This window comes from Ursus americanus, chromosome 25, assembly GCF_024610735.1.
Source record: "Ursus americanus isolate L20-20 chromosome 25, mUrsAme1.1.p, whole genome shotgun sequence".
Taxonomy (NCBI): domain Eukaryota; kingdom Metazoa; phylum Chordata; class Mammalia; order Carnivora; family Ursidae; genus Ursus; species Ursus americanus.
This window is the reverse complement of record NC_142151.1, coordinates 38496034-38516476: the sequence shown is the minus strand read 5'-3', so window position 1 is coordinate 38516476 and position 20443 is coordinate 38496034.

Genomic DNA, 20443 nt, shown 5'->3' with positions numbered 1-20443 from the left:
CTTGGCACTGTAGGTATTTGCATCCTCTTACAAGCTGCTGCCTGAGGGTATGGCTTGCAGTCAGCCTGAATGGAGGTGCTGAGATCCTCCCCTTTGGGACACTGACAGGTCTTGGCACATCCTTAACCCCTGGGTGCCACTGAAAATAGATTAGGCTGCTTCCACAAACACAGGGGTTTGAGAAACAACCAACAGCTGGGGCAGGGCTAAACAAAAAGGTTCAACTCCTACATGAGGCCACTCCTTCAAGACTGGGGAGCTGACTGTTTCCTTACTTTCTTAGGTATTCATTAAAAATGTCCCTTTCCTACAGATGCCTTCCTTGGCAACCCCAAGAAAAATCTCAACCTCTCTTTAACACTTCCTAGCCTCCTTCCTTGCTTTTCCCTAACACTTTGATATTTAACATGCAAAATATTTCCATATTATTTTGATTTCTCCCACATTACAACAACATTTTTACAAAATCAGAGATTTCTATATATTTTTGCCTCAGTTTTCACTGCTTAACTCTTTCTTGTAGCGTAGCACCTGACATATGGTAGATGTTCTATCCATATATAATAAATGAATGGATAAATATATCAGCCTTCCACATATGTGTGGGTTTGTTCCTGGGCATGCTTTCTCATTCCATCATTCTAACTGCTTATCCTGCACAAATAAGGCACTGTCTTATTAAAGCTTTGATATAAAAAGTCTTCATATCTGGTTAGGAAATTTCCCTGTCCCTTTTGCCCCAACTCTGTATCTTGATTTTCTTCAAAACCTTTTGTCTGGGATTGCTCTTCTGCTGCTCTGTATATGTTTCAGAGCCAGCTAAACATATTGGGGTTTTGATTTGCCATTTATAGATTAATTTGGGGAGAATTCACATTATCACAACATTGGGTCTTCTCGTCTATAAATGCATAAGAAGTAGTTCAGTGAGTGACAGAGCCCGGCTGAGAATCCATGTCCGCCAGCCTTTCACACCAACCCGTTCTTTTTCCTTCGGTTGAACTTTGTGGGACTGATTATACATGTGGCAGGACTCTGGAGCTCACTCTGCTTAGTGTCATAACCACATCCTAAAATGCTGGCTGATTGCCCTCCTTCACTTGTAACGTGCTCTCTAATTGACTCAAGGAGCTGTTGTCATCCTGTGGTCAAAGGCAGTCGGTCCTATGTCTTCTCTGAGTGTGGCAATGACCTTCACCTCTGGAAAACATCTTTTTAGTCACCCTGAGAGGAGGGTTTTTGATTCACTTTTAAATTAATTACCTTGGGGATAACAGTGAAAGTTTAAAAGAAGATGGTGACATACAGCACCCAGGCTCCTTTTATTTTCCTTAGCTAACATGTTCCTCATGAACCATGAGAATTCATGAAGCAATCATTGGAGTACTTGAGCAAACCCTTAAGGGATTGCAAGTTCCTGTTAACGTCTGTGGCTGTTCTCCTGCCCCACGCCAGCGAGAGACTGCTAGACAAACAGCATCCTCTTCTCTAGTAAGCCTAGACAGTCTTAGAATCCTTTCAATATGGTGCTCCAGTAAGGTCTACTAATTGACTGGCTTTGGTAAAAAGGGGAAACCTATTTACCACCCTTTTTCTCTTTTGGTCTAGTAAGTTTAGAAGCACTTAAAACTGGGATGAGAACAAAATCAGGGTCTGCTGTGTGGCTTTGGAAGGACACTGGGAGTGCTCTGAAAGAGTCAGCCTCTTTGTCTAAAGGCAGGAAGTCTTGAGTAGAAGAACCATCTGAATTTGTAAAAGAAGAGATTTGGCTCTGATAGCCTAGATAACAAAGTACTTGTGGGTGCCCAGAGGGTGCAGAAAGAGTTGGGGTTAGTAGCAAAAGCAGATGACCCAGCAGGTGGTGTTGGTCGCAATGAAGAAATACTGCCTTTCTTCAAGAATAGTAAGGGACACCATGGGTTGGGTTGTAGAACAACAGTCATGTTAATTTCAAATACTATGCCTGCATATCAATAAAGTCATATTTAACACGGGAAGTATAGGGATTCCACTCTTAATTTGCTATTATTGATCCAGGCTGCCTGTTATCTTGTGGATCCAGGATTGCTGCTGAGCAAGGCAGTACTTGAACATAGCTGAGCTCTACTGGAGTCAGACATGGGTTCAAATCTTCATTCTGCCATTTGGAAGGCATGTGTCTTGAGACAACATATATAAGCTCTCTAAACCTCAGTTTCCTCCTCTGTAAACTAGAGATAGTAATAGAACGTATCCGAAAGCATCGCTTGAGGATTGAACTAATGCATTTAGGGTGCTTAGCTTAGCACAAATAAGCACTCAACCCTGTATTAATATTAAAGTTTCTCCCTCTGTCTGTCTCACTCATAGACAGTGAGCTTAAAAGTGAAAGAGTTTGGGGTTGCCTGCCTGGCTCAGTTGGTGGAATGTTAGACTCTTGATCTCAAGGTCATAAGTTCAAGCCCCACACTGGGGAGGAAGTTTACTTTAAAAAAAAGAAAACTTAGAAGTGAGAGAGTTTGGGGCTGATTAGGAGAATAGATTTTCTTGATGTCTGGGATTTGAGTCAATATAAATGTGACATCTTTGCTGCTAGAGCCCTATTTGACCCACAAATTGTAGCTACACATTTCGAAGAATAAAATTTGGGCTCTAAGTTACAAAATCTATCAAAAAATCCTCTTGACTTGCAATGTCATCATTTTAGAATCATGCATTCTTAAAGTCATCTCAGATATCAAATACTGACAGGTTAAAAAGCCTCTTGCTTTAAATATTAAAAATTAAATACTGCTGAAGGTATAGATGTCTGCATTTTAGTTTTAGACACTAAGGTTATTTACAAAATAGGCATTAGGATAGGTAATACAATTAAGAAAAAAATTAAGAAGAATGCAAGGCAAAAGGATTTCTGATAGGTCTATGTGATTTAAGAGATATATGAAAATGGGAATATTTCATACACATTTTTGACAGAAGCCATTTCTTGATGCAAGGGTACAGAAAATGTAAACTTTGACTTAGTTCTCTGGAGAAGGGTTTTGATTTACATAACAATCCTTAATGTATATATGACTAACAATCAAGTGTCAAAATATGTGGGCAAAAACTAATAAAACTGTAAGGAGAAAGAGATGATCCACTGTCATTGTTGGAGACTTGAACACCCGTTTATCAGAAATGGACAGATAGAGCAGACAGAAAATCAGTAAGGACATAGTTGAACTCAACAGTACCATTAATCAACTGTATATAATTGACATTCATAGACTATCTCATCTAGCAACAGCAAAATATACATTCGTCTCATGCTCATATGGAACATTCACCAAGATAGACTACATTCTGGGCCATAACACATACCTTAGCAAGTTCAAAACGATAGAAATCAGGAGTGCCTGGGTGACAGAGTTGGTTGAGCATCTGACTCTTGGTTTCGGCTCAAGTCACGATCTCAGGGTTGTAAGATTAAGCCCCACGTAGGGCTCTGCACTCAATGGGGAGTCTGCTTGAGATTCTCTTTCTCTCTCTCCCTCTGCCCCTTCCCCCACTTGCATGTGTGCTCTCTCTCTCTCTAAAAATAAATAAACACATCTTTTAAAAACATAATAGAAATCCTACAGTGTCTGTGCTCAGACCACAAGGGAATTAAACTAGAAACCAATGAAAAGAAGATATCTGGAAAATCCCAGAGTACTTGGAGATTAAACAACACACTTCTAAATAACATGTGCGTCAAAGGAGAAATTTTGAGAGAAATTTAAAAACATTTTGAACTAAGTGAACTTATCAAAATTTGGAAGATACAGTGAAAACAGTGCATAGAGGGAAACTTATAGTATTGAATATATGTATTTGAAAATAAGAAAGTTCTAAGTTTCTACCACAGAAAACTAGAAACAGAGGAACAAATTAAGTCCAAAATAAGCAGAAGAAAAGAAATAATAAGGAACAGAGCAAAAATCAATGAAATTAAAAAGGAAATCAAAAGAAAGTCAGTGAAATGAAAAGCTGATTCTTTGAAAAGATCAATAAAATTGATAAGCCGCTAGAAAGGCTAACTAAGAAAAAAAAGACACAAATTACTAATATCAGAAATGAAAAAAGGGACATCATTACTGATCCCATGAACATTAAAAGAACAATAAAGGAATACTATGAAAAACTCTGTGTCCACAAAGTTGATAACCTAGATAAAATGGGCCAATTCCTTGAAAGACTCAATCTATCAAAACTCACACAAGAAGAAACCATTTGAATAGGCCTATATCTACTAAAGATATTGAATAAATAATTAATAACTTTTCAAAATAGAAATTATCAGGCCCAATGTGTTCACTGGTGAATTCTACCAAACATTTAAGGAAGAAATTACACAAATTTTCTACAGTCTCTTCCAGAAGATAGAAGTAGAGGGAATACTTCATAACTTAGCCTATGAGGCCAGCATTACCTTAATAACAAAACCAGACAAACATCACAGGAAAAGAAAATCACAGACCAATATCACTCATGAACATGGATGCAAAAATTCTCAACAAAAATTTGCAAGTCAAATTCAACAATGTATAAAAGGAATTATACACCAAGACCAAGATTTATCTCAAGTATGCAAGGCTGATTCAACATTTGAAAACCAATTAAGGTAATTTATCACATAAACAGGCTGAAGAAGAAAAATCACATGATCATATCAATAGAGGCAGAAAAAGCATTTGACAAAATCCAGGACCCCTTCATGATAAAACTCTCAGACAACTTTGAATAGACGGGAATTTCCCCAACTTGATAAAGAATATCTACAAAAAATATATAACTAACATCACACTTAATGATGAGTCACTTAGAAGCTTTCCTGCTAAGTTCATGAACAAGGCAAGTATGCCCCCTCTCACCACTGCTTTTCAAGATCTTACTGGAAATCCTAGCTAATGCAACAAGAAAAGGAAATAAAAGGTATACTAATTGGGGATAAAGAAGTAAAACTGTCTTTGTTACCAGATGGCAAGTTTGTCTGCATGGAAAATCTGAAAGAATCAACAAAAAATTCCTGGAACTAATAATTGGCCATAGAAGTTATTAGGATAAAAAGTTACTATACAAAAGTTGCAGGACACAAGGTTAATATATAAAAGTTGATCTCTTTCCTATACACTATAAATGAATAAGCAGAACTTGAAATTAAAAACACAATGCCATTTACATTAGCACCCAAAATAATGGAATGCTTAGGTATAAATCTAACAAAATCTGTAGTCAATGTGAGGAAAACTACAAACCTCTCATGAAAGAAATCAAAGACCTAAAGAAATAGATATTTCATGCCCATATATAGAAGGACTTCATACTGTCAAGATGCCAGTTCTTCCCAACTTGATCTATAGATTTAACACAATCTCAATCAAATTCCAGGCATGTTAATTTCATGGATATCAACAAATTGATTATAAAATTTATATGGAGAGGCAAAAGACCCAGGATAGCTAAAAGAGTACTGAAGAAGCATAAACCTGGAGGACTGACACTACCCAACTTCAAGACTTAGTATGGAAGTGTAGCAAGCAAGACAGTGTGTTATTGACTAATACACACACACACATACACACACACACACACACACACACACACACATCAATAGAACAGAATTGAAAGCCCAGAAATAGACCGACATGAATATAGTCAAGTGATCTTTGACAAAGGAACAAAGGCAGTCTTTTCCACACACGATGTTGCAACAACTGGATAGCCACATGCAAAAAACAAAACAAAACAAATTCAACAAATTAATTAGACCTAGATCTTAGTCCTTTCAAAAAAAAAATAAACTCAGAATGGGTTACAGATCTAAATGTAAAACACAAAACTATAAAACTTCTAGACCATAACACAGGGGAAAATCTAGATGACCTTGATGACTTCTTAGATAAAACATCAAAGGCACAGTCTATGAAAGAAATAACTGATAAGCTGGACTCCAATAAAATTAAAAACTTTGGGGGCACCTGGGTGGCTCAGTTGGTTAAGTGTCTGCGTTTGGCTTAGGTCATGATCCCAGGGTCCTGGGATTAAGCCCCACAGGGAGCCTGCTTTTCCCTCTCCCTCTGCCGCTCCCCCCCCCCAACTCCTACTTTTTTTTTTAATTGAAATACAGATTTTTATTAAATATTTTTATGGATGTTAAAGTCACATCACATAAAAGGAACTATTTAAAAGCAGTGTTTGGTACATTCCCAGGGTTGTGCCACCACCACCTCCATTTTTTCCAAAACATTTGCCTTCCCCTGCCGCCTGCAGAGGAAACCCCTCACTCATCAGCAGTTCCTCCCTATCTCCCCTCCCCCTGCTCCTGACAGCCACCGATCTGCTTTCCATCTCTGTGGGTTTGCTTGTTCCGCACGTTTCATATACACAGAATCCTAGGTACGGGGCCTTCTGTGCTTGGCTTCTCTCACAGAGTGTGAGGTCCTCAAGGGTCACTCACATCACAGCATGGGGTGGCGTTGAATGTTTTTCAAGGCTGAATAATATTCCATGGCATAGATAGACTACATTTTGTTTAGGGTGAATAAGATTTTAATGCAATATTTTAAGGATGGATGCAGGAAAAATCCATAATGAACAAAAAAACAATCAAAAACTTCAAATAAATGGGGCGCCTGGGTGACTGAGTCCTTAAGTGTCTGCCTTCAGCTCAGGTCATGATCCCAGGGTCCTGGCATTGAGCCCCGCGTCAGGCTCCCTGCTCAACGAGGAGTCTGCTTCTCCCTCTCCCCCACCCCCACTTGTGCGCTCTTTCTCTCTCTCAAATAAATAAAAACTTTTTTAAAAAATTTAAAATTTTTGCACTGGGAAAGAGGCTGTCAAGAAAATGAGAAGACCAGCCACAGACTGGGATAAAATATTCACAAAAGACATAACTAGTAAAGGACTGTTACCCAAAAAACACAAAGAACTCTAAAAGCTCAACAATAAGACAAACCACCCAACAAAAAAATGGGCAGAAGACCTGGACACCTCACCAAAGAAGATATATAGATGGCAAATAAACATGAGCACATGTTTAGCATCATATGCCATTAAGGAATTGCAAATTAAAACAACAATGAGATACCAGTACACATCTGTTGGAATGGCCTAAATTCCAAGCACTGACAACACTAAATGCTGACAAGGATATGGAGCAAAAAAACTCTCATTCATTATGGTAGGAATGCAAAACGGTGCCTCCACTTTGGAAGATGGTTTAGCAATTTCTTACAAAACTAAACATATTTTTACCATGCAGTCCAGCAATGGCACTCCTTGGTATTTACCCATGGAGCTGAAAACTTATGTCCACTCAAACACCTGCACACAGATGTTTACAGAAGCTTTATAATTGCCAAAACTTTGAAACAACCAAGATTTCCTTCAGTAGGTGAATGGATAAATAAACTATGATACACCCAGACAATGGAATATTCGACACTAAAAAAAATAAACTTATTGAGTCATGAAAAGATGTGGAGTAAACTTAGATGTATATTATTAAGTAAAAGAAGCCTTAGCAAAAGTGTGGAGACAGTAAAAGGATCAGTGGTTGCCAGGGGGTAGGGAGGATGAAAGGATGAATAGTGGAGCACAGAGGATTTCTTAAGGCAGTGACACCACTCTGTATGATACTATAAGTGTGGGTACCTGTTATCATATATTTGTTAGAACCCATCAAATGTGCAACACCAAGAGGGAACCCTAATGTAAATAATGACCTTTGGGAGATAATGATGGGTCAATATGGGCTCATCAATTGTAATATATATGCCACTGTGATAAGAGATGTTGATGGTGAGAGAGGCTAAGCATGTATGGGGTCATGGAGTATATGGGAACTCTGGACTTTGTGCTTAATTTTGCTATCACTCAAAACTGCTCTAAAAATAGTCTATTTTTTAAAACCGTATACCTAAAAATATAATTATTCTTCTCTCACACACATTCCATATCCTGTTTTCTCTCATTTTTCTTTCTGTCATTCACACTAGTTAGATATTGGACGTCTTAGCTTATCTTCCTAATTTTGTTTCCTTTTCTTTCAATTGCACTTGTTTTTTGTCTTTTTTTTCTGCTTTCTCGGAAATTTCTTCATTAAACTCCGAACTTCTTACTGATTTTTTTCTATCATATTTTTAAATTTCCATGATATTTTTCTTGTTCTCTGAGTTTTTCTTCCTCCTATCCTCTACCTCCCAGCCCCAGATTCTGTTCATTTCATGGTTGTAATATCTTTTCTTATGTATATGTCATGTACACAGTTTTGGTTTTGTGCTTTATCCTCTTTCCTAAAATGTCTTGGGTTCCATTAAATTGTAGCTTTTAATGTCTATGTGTTTTTCATATTGGAAGTCTTCCTCTTATGTCTGAAGATTGTATCTCTCCGTTCATACTCAAGAATAAGGCACTACAGATTTGATTGTGAACTAAGTACATGGCATCATTATAGGATGATTAGGGCCGACAGTTAGCTTTTCTGTTAGTTGACCCACAAATATGGTACCTGTGGCTTTATAAGCATCTGGGTTTGTTTAGTTTAGTTTCTCCGTAAGATTTTCCAATTTGTTGTCTTGCTTCTATCAGCCTAGCTGCCAGTGTTCTGGAGGGAGCTCATCTTTTCACTTACAGACTTTCACTCAAACCCCCATTTTTAGTCTCTTGTATCACCTCTGGTTTCTCTCCTGACTTCAGTCAGGCTGGTCAATCACAAATCTAGAAGGTTCTCAGTTCATTTTCTCCAGAGAATGAATTCTCTTTGTCTTTGGGTAGGAAGGGATAGTCTCTTGGCTATACTCTGTTTTTGTAAAATCCTTCTATGTGATCATTATTATTATCATTACTTAATTTTAAATGTCCAATGTTTGATTTATTTCAAGTCATAATCATGTTTTTTAGGCAGAGAGGTTATGGGGCCACACTTATTTTTGTGGTCTAGTGGAGTCAAATCATTCAATTTATTTGATCACAGAGTAAAGTAAAATGAAATAAGCTGGATATGCCCTGGATTATTTTGCAGGGGTGGGGGGGGGCGGATATTTTACCGTTTTGTTGGGGGGTGGAATAATTTTCATGTTTTGTTTGTTTTTGGATAAAGCTCAGGAGGTCATGGTTCCCAGCTGTTTTCCAGCAGCCACGGCATTTTGTATAGCTTAGAGCATCTTGTGGGAGTAAATATACTAAAATATGTCTGTAGGTGCTGGTTATTGTTAAATTATACAGCTGGAGCCCTAAGATATAAAGGTACATTATCTAATTTTCAAGCAAATACAGTTTTAATGAAAGTAATCATTCAGGGATTTTCTTCACCACATTTGCTTTTTATGTCTGGTCTACTTTTATGAAAGGAAATGGGAAAAATAATTTGAGAATCTAAAGTAAATCAAACTTTATGTACTGATATTCTTAAACTGGACTATCTGAACTTATAAATGGTGGAATTTACCAATCAATTGCATAGGAATAATCAGTTCTTAAACAATCTTTTAAAGCCTTCCAGATTGAGAGTAGAGATGTGTTCTAGTCCCAGCCCTGCACTAAAAAGCTCCAAGATCTTGGTATTACTACTATTAATAGCAACTTTTATTGAAGGCTTAAGATATGTTAGTTATTGTGCTACAGGCTCTACACGCATGAGCTCTTTTCATCTTCACTACACCCCATCAAAGGGTTTGACTAAATAACTCCTCATCCCTTTTCCCAGCTTAAATGATTCCAGGAGATATGTCTCTGAAGCCAGACCATAGTTCCACTCGGGGAGATGGGGAGGAGAATCAGAAAGTGAAGAAATCTTATCCTCACTGAAAGAGATGGGTAGACAAGCATTTTGGAGCCTGAGATGGAAAATCAGAGCCGTTTTCTATTCTAAACCAATATATAATCTACTATAACATATATTATAATCAGAGGTTTTAAACGGGTTTTTGTGGTGGCCCAAGCATCTGATACCCAAAAATAGCATTGCTTTCTTAGATCACGGCCTATTTAAATTGGGCAGGGAAAAGGTGGCTTATAATGACTTGTCCATCAATGTGGGGTCTTGTGTTTGACAACTTAGCCATCAACTCTATCAGTCAAGTGGCATAATGTCTCCCAACACAGTAATTCCACCACCACCTGATATTTATAAAGCATCCTAGGGTTTTAAATGCATCTCCTTGCCCATGATCTCATTTGTTATCTAGTCCTCAACACTGTATCATTATGTTACATGTCTGGAAGACAAGAATTTCTAGATATTACTTTTACTGTCTGAGTGCCGGACTATGTCACCATCCAGTGGATTTAGGGAGGGAAGATAAAATCCAGAGGCTTATTCTCAGTTCTGACTCAGCAGACTAAAAGCTTTCACTTCCTAATGATTCCTTTTCTCCTTCCCTCCTTCCTTCCTTCCTTCCTTCCTTCCTTCCTTCCTTCCTTCCTTCCTTCCTTCCTTCCTTCTTTCCTTCCTTCCTTCCTCCCTCCCTCCCTTTCCCTTTCTCTTTCTTAGCTTTTCTGTTTTTCTTTCTTGTTTCCTTTTTTTTAGAATTTTACTTAAACGAAAACAAAAACAGCTCACCTGATTCTCCCACCTTCCACCCCCTGCCTCTTGCAACCACCAATCTGTTCCCTCTATCTATGATCTTGGTTTTTCATTTTATTTGTTTTTTAGATTCTACATATAGGAGAGATCATAGGATATTTGCTTTTCTCTGTCTGACTTATTTCACTTATTTCACTTTGGATAATGCCCGCAAGATCCACCCATGTTGTCCCAAATGGCAAGATTTGATTCTTTTTTATGGCCGAGTAATATTTCATTGTAAATGCATACCACATCTTTTTTTTTTTTTTCATTCATCTATGGATGGGTAGTTTGGCTATTTCCATATCTTGGCTATTATAAATAATATTGCAATGAACACAAGGGTGCATATACCTTTTTGAATCAGTACTTTTGTTTTCTTTGGCTAAATACCCAGAAGTAGAATTGCTGGATCACATGGTAGTTCTATTTTTAATTTTTTGAGGAAACTCCATACTGCTTCCCATAATGGCTGCAATCCCACAAACAACGCACAAGGTTTCCCTTTTCTCCACATTTTTACCAACATTTGTTATTTCTTGTCTTTTTGTTGTGGTTGTCTTTTTGATAACAGCCATCCTAACAGGTGCATAGTGATATATCATTGTGGTTTTGATTTGCATTTCCTTGATGATTAATGGTGTTGAACATCTTTTCTTGTACATGCTGGCCATATGTGTACACCTTCTTTGAGAAAATGTCTATACAGATCTTCTGCCCCATGTTCATTTTTTGCTATTGAGTTGTACGAGTTCTTTAGTATTTTGGATATTAGTCCCTTATCAGATACATGATTTGTAATTATTTTCTTCCATTAAGTTCTTTTCATTTTGTTGATCGTTTCCTTTGCTATACAGAAACTTTAGTTTGATGTAGGTCTCACCCATTTATTTTTGCTTTTATTGCTTTTGCTTTTGATTTAAAAAATGTCTGATTAAAAAATCATCTCTCAGACCAATGTCAAGGAGCTTACTGCCTATGTTTTCTTGTAGGAGTTTCACGGTTTCAGGTCTTATGCCTGTCTTTAATCTATTTTGAGTTAATTTTTGTGTATGGGGTAAAATAGCTTCATTCTTTTGCATGTAGCTGTCCAATTTTCCCAACACCTTTTTTTGAAGATACTGTTCTTTTTCTCATTGTATGCTCTTGGCTCCTTTGTCATAAGTTAATTGACCATATATACATGGGTTTATTTCTAAGCTTTCTATTCTGTTCCATTGATCTGTGTTTTGGTTTTTATACCAATACTATACTGTTTTAATTACTATAGCTTTATAATATAGTTGGAAATCATTATGATGAAACCACCATGGAGCATGGTGCCTCCATCTTTGTTCTTTCTCAAGATTACTTTGGCTATTTGGGGTCTTTTGTGGTTTCAAACAGATTTTAGGATTGTTCAACTTCTGTGAAAAATACCATTAGAATCTTGATAGAGATTGCACTGAATCTGTATATTTCTTTGAGTAGTATGGACATTCTAACAATATTAATTATTTCAATCCATGAGCATGGACTATCTTTCCATTAATTTGTGTCTTCTTTAATTTCTTTCATTAATGTCTTGCAGTTTTCATTGTAAATGAAATTTACAATGGGATTGTTTTCTTTCTTTCTTTCTGATAATTTCCTATTAGTATAAACACAACAGATTTTTGTGTATTGATTTTGTATCCTACAACTTTACTGAATTCATTTCTTAGTTCTGACCAGTCTTTTGATGGAATTGTTAGAGTTTTCTATATACGATATCATGTCCTCTGCAAACTGACAGTTCTACATCTTCCTTTCCAATCTGGATTCCTCTTTTTTTCTTGCTTAATTGCACTGGCTAGGACATCCAATACCACGATGAGTAAAAGTGGTGAGGGTGAACCTCCTTGTCTTGTTCCTGATCTTGAAGGAAAAGCTTTTGCTTTTCACCATTGAGTATGAAGTTATCCATGGGCTTGTCATCTGTCGCCCTTCTTTGTTGAGGTAAGTTCACTCTATGTCTGCTCTGGTGTAAGTTTTTATCATTAATGATGTTGTATTTTGTCAAATGCTTTCTCTGCATCTTTTGAAATTATCATATATTTTTTAAATTTTTTTACTGAAGTATAATTAACATACAGTAATACATCAATTTCAGATATACAACATAATGATTCAACAATTTGATACATTACTTGGTGCTCAGTATCGTAAGTGTAGTCACCATCTATCACCAAACAATGTTATTAAAATCTTATTGAGTATATTCCCTATGCTGCACTTTTCATCTCCATAACTTATTTTGTAACTGGAAGTTTGTACCTATTAATTCTCTTTATGTATTTCAGCCATCCCCCACCCATCCCCCTTCTGGCAACCATCAGTTTGTCCTCTGTATTTAAGAGTCTGATTTTTTTTTTTTTTTGGTCTTTTTTTCTTTGTTCATTTGTTCTGTTTCTTAAATTCTCTATATGAGTGAAATCATATGGTATTTGCCCCTTTCTGTGTGACTTATTTCATTTAGCATTATACTTTCTAGGTCCATCCATGTTAAAAATGGTAAGATCTCATTCTTTATTATAGCTGAGTAATATGCCAGTGTGTGTGTGTGTGTGTGTGTGTGTGTGTGTGTGTGTGTGTATGTATCACTTGGGTTGCTGTTTGTCCTTCATTTTATTAAGGTGGTATAACACACTGACTGATTTGTCCTTGTATCTCTGGAGTAAAGCCCATTTGATCATGGTGAATGATCCTTTTAATGTATTGCTGAATTTGGTTTGCTAATATTGTGTTGAGGATTTTTGCCTCTATGTTGATCACTGATATTGGCCTGTAATTTTCTTTGTGTGTGTATGTGGCATCTTTGTCTGGTTTTGGTGCCAGGGTAATGCTGGCCTTGTAAAATGTGTTTGGAAGAGTACCCATTCTTTTCTATTTTTTTGGAAGAATTCGAGGAGGATTGGTCTTAATTATTCTGTGAATGTTTGGTAGAATTCACCAGTTAAGCCATCTTAACTTTTGTTTATTGGGAGTATTTGACAACTGATTCATTCTCCTGGCTAGTAATTGATCTGTTTAGATTTTCTATTTCATAATGATTCAGACTTGGTAGGTTGCATGTTTCTAGGAATTTACCTATTCCTTCTAGGTTGTGCAATTTGTTTGCATGTAATTAATTGTTCATAGTAGTCTCATCATTTTTTGTGCTTCTGTGGTATTGGTTGTAACATCTCCTCTTTCATTTATCATTTTATTTATTTGAGTCCTATCTTTTTTCTTAGTTATTCCAGCTGAAGATTTGCCAATTTTGTTTATCTTTCCAAAGAACAATCTCTCGCTTTCACTGATATTTTCTGTTGTCTTTTTAGTCTGCTTCATGTATTTCTTCTCTAATTTTTATTATTTCCTACCTTCTACTAACTTTGGGCTTCATTTGTTCTTTTTCTAACTCCTTAAGATGTAAAGTTAGGTGTTTATTTGAGACTGTTCTTGTTTCTTGAGGTAAACATTTATCACTATGGACTTCCCTCTGAGAGGTCCTTTTGCTGCATTCCATAAATTTTGGTATGTTACATTTCCACTTTTGTTTGTCTCAATGTACTTTTTTAATTTTCCAATTTTCCTTAAGTAATTTATTTCTAGTTTCATATCATTATGGTTGGAAAAGATGCTTGATATAATTTCAACCCTCTTTAAATGTATTAAGACTTGTTTTTTGCCTTAACATATGATCTATCTTGGAAAATGTTCCAGGTATAGTTGAAAAGACTGTGTGTTGTGTTGCTTTTGGATGGAATGTTCTATAAATATCTAAGTCCATTTGGTCTAACATGCCATTTAAGGTCAATATTTTCTCACTAATTTTTCTGTCTAGATAATCTATCCATTGATATAAGTTAGGTATTGAAGTCCCCTATTATTACTGTATTGCTATTTATTTCTCCCTTTAAGTGTTAATATTTGCTTTATATATTTAGGTGCTCCTATGTTGAGTGCATAAATATTAACAAATGTTATATCTTCCTGTTGGATGGATCCCTTTATCACTATGTAATCTATTCTTTGTCTCTTATTTTACTTTTTGTTTTAAAGTCTATTTTGTCTGGTATAAATATAGCTACTCCAGCTTTCTTTTGGTTTCTATTTGCATGAAATATCTTTTCCCATTTCTTTACTTTTAGTCTGTGTGTCCTTACATCTAAAGTGTGTCTCTTACAGGCAGCATATATATGGGTATTGTGTTTTTATCTATTCAGCCACTCTATATCTTTTGATTGGAGAATTTAGTCCTTTTATACTTAAAATTATCATTAATAGGTATGTGCCTATTGTCATTTGGTTAATTGTTTTCTAGATGTTTTTGCAATTCTTCTCTGATTCTTTCTTTTCTTGCTCTTTTCCTTTATGGTCGGATGATTTTCATTAGTGGTATGCTTATATTCTGTTCTCTTTATCTTTTGTATATTTACTATAGGTTTTTGCTTTGTGGTTACCATGAGCCTTCCACATAACAATTTATATCTATAACAGTCTAGCTTAAGTTGAAAATAACTTAAGCTTGATCCCATTCTAAAGCTCAGCATTTTTACTCTCCCTTCATGTTTTATGTTTTTGATGTCACATTTCACATCTTTTTAGCCTGTGTATCCCTTAATTAATAATTCAAGTGAGTTATTTTTACTACTTTTGTCTTTTAACCTTCATACTAGCTTTATAAGTAACTAACCCACTACCTTTACTACTACCCTTACTTTTCCAGTGAAATTTATCCTTTTATATATATTCTTGTTACTAATTAGTGCCCTTTCTTTTCTGCTTAAAGATGTCCCTTTAATATTTCTTGTAAGTATGGCTTAGTGGTGATCAACTTCTTTAACTTTTGCTTGTCTGGAAAACTTTTTATCTCTCCTTCAATTTTGAATAATTGCTTTACTAGGTAGAATATTCTTGGTTGAGTTTTTTCTTTCAGCACTTTGAATATATTGTGCTACTATCTTCTGGACTGCAAAGTATGTGCTGAAAAATCTGCTGATAGTTTTATGGGGGTTCCTGTTGTACGTAACAAAATAAGTCGTTTTTCTCTTGCTGCTTTTAATATTTTTGTCTTTAACTTTTGACATTTTAATGTGTCTTGGTGTGGGTATTTTTGGGTTCATCTTATTTGGTAGTTTCTAGGCTTCCTGGATCTGGAGGTCTGCTTCCTTCCCTAAGTTAGGAAAGTTTTCAGCCATTATTTCTTCAAACTAGAATTCTACCCCTTTCTCTCTCTTCTCCATCTGGGAGCTCCAGACTGCAAATGTTAATCCATTTGATGTTGTCCCATAATTCCTTTATACTATCTTCACTTTTTTAAATTCTTTTTTTTCTTTTTGTTGCTCTAATTGGGTGATTTCTACTGCCTTGTCTTCAAGTTGACTACTTTTTTTTTCTGCTTCATCAAGTCTGCTGTTGAAGCCCGTAGTGTATTTTTCAGTTTTGTTATTATATTCTTCAGCTCTGTGACTTTTAATTGGTACTTTCTTATGTTTTCCACCTCTTTGTTGAAGTTCTCACTGCGTTCATACATTCTCCTCCCCAGTTCAGTATCTTTATGACCATTACTTGAACTCTTTATCAGGTACTTTACTTATCTCCATTCATTAAGTTTTTTTTTTTTCTGAGATTTTATCTTGTTTTTTTCATTTGGAACATATTTCTCTGTTTCTTTATTTTGCTTGATTCTCTGTGTGTCAAGACACAGGAGCACAAACCATAAAATAAAAGACAGGTAATATGACTGCATTAAAACAGAAAAGATCTAAACAAAAAAGATAGTATGAACAGTAAAAAATAATAAATAAACACCAACTGGGAGAAGATATTTACAAAGCATAAAGTTGGCATTTGATTTGTATCCTAAATAAAGTACTTTTATAAATCAAAGAAAAAGAAAAGATAAAAAACCAAGTTTAAAAATGAACAAAGGGAATGAGCAGGCAATTTTAAAAGATCATGAACTATATGAACTAGCCATCAGGAAAATGCAAATTAAAACCTGACATCTTACAGAACAGAAAAAGTTTAAAAGTCTGACAATTCCAAGTCTGACATTTCCAATTTTCATTGGCAATGATGTGGAAAGATGAATCTTATACTCTGTTGAGAAGGAGCATAAATTGGTAAAACCACTTCGGAAAGTATACCATAAACACCAAAGTTTACACTTCTAAATATAAGCTCCTTAAAGCAGGGATTTTCAAACAGTAGGTCTCAATCCATGTGAGTTCAAGTTAGTAAATCATAGCCAACTTTTTTTTTAATGAAATAAGGCAAAATAAAAAGAATAGTATATGTCATAGTGTGTTGCAAATAGTAAAAGTTTAGCTTTGTGAAACTTTTGTTTCAGTTATAAATATTCAGGTGGTTGTATACTTATACATGTATGGGGCACAGTATACAAAATTTATTTCTTACTAGATGTCGTGGCCAAAAATGTTTGAAAGCCATCATAGTTTAGAACAGCAGTTCTTGAAGCATGGTCCAGAAATTCCTGAGGGTCCCTAAGACTCTTTCAGTAGAGCCACAAAGTCAAAATTACTTTTATAATAATACTACAATGTAATTTGCCCTTTTGACTCTCACAAGTTTACAGTGGGATTTTCTGGAGGCTACATGACCTATAATATCAGAATAAATGCAGAAGTAGATATGAAAATCCAGCTACCTTCCATTAAAGAGGTTTATAAAAATCTAAAGTAATGCCACTCTTCACACTAATTTTTTTTTACTTTTGTAAAATGTAGTTATTCCACAGTACACTTTATACTGTTTTATAGTTATTAAAATAACTGTTATTTATGTTAACATATAATGTATTTATTACATTATTTTAAGTGGACTAATAAATACATTTAAATTTATCAGGTTTAATTTACAACATAATAAATACTAATAGACATAACTCACTTAAAGAAAGATCTTTGGGGTCCTTAATAACTTTTAGGAGTGTAAAGGCCCTGAAACCAAAAAGCGTAGGAAATGCTAGCTTAGAGAAAGTCTCCCACATGTCCCCCAGGTGACAATTATGGGAATGCTCATTGGCACACTGTAATAGCAAAATAAAGAAAAAAGAAAGGAAAGGTGGAAAAAAGAAAGAGATGAAAAGAAGGGGGGGAAAAAAGAAAAGGAAAAAGGAGATAAAAAACAATTTAAATATCCATTTACAGGGAAATGGATAATTTAATTACTTTTGATGTATTCATACAATGGAAGACCATACAAAATTAAAAATGAACTAGAGCTACATATTACTCATACAAATATGTTAAAAGAAGAAAGCAGGTTTTAGACATATACACGGATAACACCATTTACATAAAGTTTGAACACACTCAAAATAGTACTATATGTATATAAAAATGGAAATTACAAGTAAGTATAAAGTCATGCAGGAGAAGATAAACACTATATTCAAGATGGTGATTCCTGGAGTGGTGGTGATATCAGGGGAGTAGCTGAAAGTGATATGAGATTGGGAAGAGCTTCAGTGAGAGGCTTCAAACATCTTTGTAAACTTTTGTTTCTTAAGCTGAATAGTATGTCCTGGATGCTTATTATTTCATTCTCTATACATTTAGATTTCTTAAATATTTCAAAAAGGATTGAATTTGTATTGGCTTTGTGCTAAATGACTACACTCCCCCTAATCTGCTGGGGTTGTAATAACTATTTAGCTTTATACTATGTCACCAATGAAAACGGAAGAACTATAGGACCAGTGGCAAAAAGAAAAGGAAATCTGTGTGTCTACCTATGTGCCGTCACTGCACTAGGTAGGTTTTTTTTCTTTTTTAATCTTCACCAGAATCATAAAGTACTCTACTGATTTTAGCAATGGTAGAAAGAGGGGTACCTGGGGGGCTCAGTCAGTTAAGTGTCTGACTCTTAGTTTCAGCTCAAGTCATGATCTCAGGGTCACAGGCTCGGGCTCTGAGCTCAGCAGGAACTCTGCTGGCAATTCTCTCTGTCTCTCTCTGCCCCTCCCTCTGTCTCTCTCACTCTCTAAAAATAAATAAATAAATAAATCTTTTTAAAAGAGAATCTTAAAAGAAAAAAAAAAAGAATGGTAGGAAGACTTTCAAGCTGAGTCAACCCCTCAAAGTCAGCAGCAATCATAACGATGCAACTGAAATGTTTAGGTTGTACAGCATATTAATGGTAGGTCTTCGTGAAATTGATTTTTTTTATGAGAACTGTAACTTATTTTTCAAAATTTATGGGACTGATTTCAAGTATTTTGACACTTCGGAAAAATGCATTTTTTTTTCTTTCTGATAAGTTGGGACAACTTGCCCCTCTCCATCTCTATGATATAATTATAGGAGCAATGCTGAGGCATGTATTATACCACTATAAACCAAAGGTCACATCCAGAATGGGGGATAAAGATTTAATCCCCAAAACTGGTTAACTGTCAAAACTGGAGATGTGACATTTTTCCCCAAGCTTAAATCTTTTAAAAATGAGGAGCATAGAGGCGCCTGGGTGGCGCAGTCGTTAAGCGTCTGCCTTCAGCTCAGGGCGTGATCCCAGGGTTCTAGGATCGAGCTCCACATTGGGCTCCTCCGCTGGGAGCCTGCTTCTTCCTCTCCCACTCCCCCTGCTTGTGTTCCCTCCCTCGCTGGCTGTCTATCTCTGTCAAATAAATAAGTAAAAAATCTTTAAAAAAAAAAAAAAGCAAATGATAGTCATATGTATTCATATTTCCTATGCTAAACAAAAAGACACACACTAAAATCATGAGATATTTTGTTTTGTCTATCAAATTAGCAAAGACTTTTTTACAGGAAATATTCCATGCAACAAGAATGGGAAAATACACATAGTATAAATTAATACATTGTTTAAAAGGTACAGAAATATATGCTATATATACACTGCCTACAGTATATATATACAATATATACATGTATACGTACACATACACAATTATACATCATCTATATACACTGTATTATATAACATATGCAGCATTTCCCAGAGTTTCTTTGCAAAGCTATGGGTAGGCACACAGGTCCACTGCCAGGTGGAACACGAGCACTGTACAGTGTTGATAAGCATTTGCTGATAAGATATTTTCCTAGTCTAATGCGATTGGGAAATGCTGGGTTAAACAAACTTAAACAGATTTTCCTTAATAAGCTAATGTGCATAATGAACCTCCAAAAGATGATCTTTTGCATGCAGCAGTCCCCAAACTTATTTAGTTATGATACCCTCCTTTCAAGGAAATTCCCTTGTCACTAATTTCTCTAGAACACAGTCTAGGAAATGATGCACCACCACCTCCCCCCCCCCCCCCCCCCGCCCCGGCCGTCCTCCTGTGCTCCACATCTCAATAATCTCATCCCTGGAGTCATAAAGGGACTTGGCACAGGGTGTAACAATTCATACAACTGACAGGGTTCTCGTCATATATTGATGCTGCCTTGTTATTACAAATAATTAAAAGCATTTAGGATTTTGTTGATATTCTTTGAAATAAGACATTAGACTTGCCTGTCTCAGTAGATTAGTCGTTAGCACTGCTGCTCAAGGGACTAGAGCAGGACAGCAGAGGAGAGGGGGACGGGGAGGGGGGCAGGGAGGGCCGTCAGCTGTTGCATGTGGCGCTGCACCTATGCGCCTACCCAGAGCTTTTTGAAGAAATGTGGTCCCATCCAGAAGATTTCTGGTCACTTGAATACTGAATATTGAAGGCAAATCCATTGCTCCTTAGCTTTGGCAAAAATGTCCAAGCAATACCAGTTCATCTTTCGTTTGCACTCTTACAGAATGCTAATTTCAACTCTTCTGGAATTCAAGCAATCTTGGAAAGAGTAGAAGGAATTTTTTTCTTCCTCTTCTCTGCACCCTCCAGCC